Source organism: Octodon degus, unplaced genomic scaffold, assembly GCF_000260255.1.
Source record: "Octodon degus isolate 3935 unplaced genomic scaffold, OctDeg1.0 scaffold00445, whole genome shotgun sequence".
Taxonomy (NCBI): Eukaryota; Metazoa; Chordata; class Mammalia; order Rodentia; family Octodontidae; genus Octodon; species Octodon degus.
Window position 1 is genome coordinate 241,891 of NW_004525021.1, and position 2,193 is coordinate 244,083.

Here is a 2,193-nt window from a genome sequence, read left to right on the forward strand (position 1 = left end):
TTTCATTGTGTATCCAGTTATACTACACAATTTCATATTTTCAACATTACTTGGTAGGTTTTGATGGATTTATTATTGTAATTATATGCCATATAAACTGAAAATATTTCTAGTGAATTTTGTCAAATATTTTATCAGCCTACCACGAGAATAACATAGTACAGTGTACAACTTTAGGGCCTTCTAATAACTTCCAGTTCCAGTTCCTTCTTTAAAAGCTATTATGATAGTGGCTGGGGAGATTGCTCAGTGGAATAAGCACTTCCCAGGCAAAGAAAAAAGCTATCATGTCAGGTTTTGAAATATATGCTTGGCTAATGTTAGTCACAGAATTACCATATTGGTTGAGACATAGTTTCAGCCCATTCAATGCTGCATGTTTGCTTTTTATGGTTTAACCCCAATTTCTCATCAGAGCATCTGTCATTAAAAGAAACAGGATATGTGAGAACAAATCGTCCAGATACCTGTCCTGTGGGAGTGTTGAATGTGTAGAAATAGGTTTGAGGGGCTCTGATTTCACATATTTTCAGTATGCAGGGGCAGTTGCATAGGTATATGGCAGAGGATTGCTCTAGGCATTTTTCTTCCAATGCACACAACTGGCATAATTGTGTGTGCAGGTGTGTGTGTGTGTGTGCTTGTGTGTGTGTTCTCCTTCAGTGAGGGAAAGCAGAACTTGGATTATCTTGGCAGAATGAAATCATTGTGTGAGTCTAGTCCTCTACCTGAGGATAACTTCTAAAGGGGATTCAGTCTACCCAAAATTGCTTTCTCTCATGTTTCTGACTTTCACAGTGTCAAATGAGTATCTAGTCTGTCACCACAGTAATACAGTGGCCTTAGGTATAGACTCACATATTTGGATGGTGAAGTAATTTTCATTGCCATACAGTACAGTTTTCTTCTTTCCTTGTTGACTTCTGATAAATGCTTGTTGCTGGAAGAGTTTGTCCACTCACAGAGTGCTGTGACTTTCCTTGTTGCCCCTGTACTTCTGGAAGTCTTTCCCATGATGAGTTACTGAAGATGTCTTCAAGTTCTTCTGTGCTAACAAAAGGCATACCTGACTTCTTTTGTGTGCTCACTGTAGCATATGTTCATCAATGTCTGTACAGTGGGAGTTACACAGAAGCTTTGGTGGACTCTGAAAAAGGAACCATGAGCCAGCAGCAAGCAGGGATTAGCAAACATACTTTTCCCCTCTACCCAAGTGCAAAACAACAGGAATTCTGAAAAGTCTTCAAGTAGATAGATGTACAGTGTGGAAACAAGAATTTCCTTACAGTTAGACAGCCTTCCAATAACACAAAATTGAATTTATAGCCACCCTACAAGCTCCAAGTGACATTTTGGAAGACAGCCCACTTGAATACAATTGTACTTTATGTGTTTTTCTATATTCTTCCTCACCAGAAATCAACTAGAAATGCATTACCTGAATATTCTTCAGTTTACTCTCAATGTGTCTGCCAATGTTTATGCAACATATTAATTTGACCTTTGCTCTTTGATAAATGACCGCCACCTGCACTTTGAAACTGCACCTCTCACCAAGGAAAGAGCACAGAACTGAAAGGTAGGGCTGAGTTTCCTTTAAGGAGACTTTTCTGTGAGCCACTGGGAGAATGCATCATATAAAGTGAGGATGGGAGAAATACAACGTGTCCATATACACATTCAAGCGGTCACTAGCCCATTGATGTAAGTCATTTCCAGGTCACTTATCCTTCATAGATCTACAGTATCATTAAAGGACACATTATATTTGACACCACTTGAGCATACCTTAATAACACTTAATTTGATGAGGCCTCAGGACATAACTTGGCGGTCTAATCACCAGCCTGGAAAGCACAAGGGGCTGGCTTCTATCAGTGGTACCACATGCTCTGTCACCCCCAAACCCTGCATGAACCATGCAGGCCACTGAATCGAGGCGTGGTGATGCACTCCTGTAACCCCAGCACTGGGAGGGCTGAGACAGGAATATCACTGTGAATCTGAACTGCATAGACACACTCTGCTCCTAATGAAGAAACATAAGATATTAAAATGTTTTTATCTGATGATAGTCATTTCCTTTTGAACCTTTTCTTTTCTGCAATAATCTCTAGGTCTCCAACATCATGACTCACCTCTTGTAGCTCCTATAGGTTTTTATTTTTCTTACCATGTATACAAATACAACTC

The 2,193-nt window shown here is 39.8% G+C and overlaps 1 long non-coding RNA gene across 1 annotated transcript in view; it reads right to left on the minus strand.

The window, feature by feature from the left end:
- Positions 1 to 1,245, minus strand: part of LOC111814722 — a 3,688-nt gene extending 2,443 nt beyond the window's left edge. The window contains exon 1 of the long non-coding RNA XR_002819629.1: positions 859 to 1,245. This is a non-coding gene — a long non-coding RNA (uncharacterized LOC111814722). The remainder of the gene's footprint in view (positions 1 to 858) is intronic.
- Positions 1,246 to 2,193: the final 948 nt, after the last annotated feature.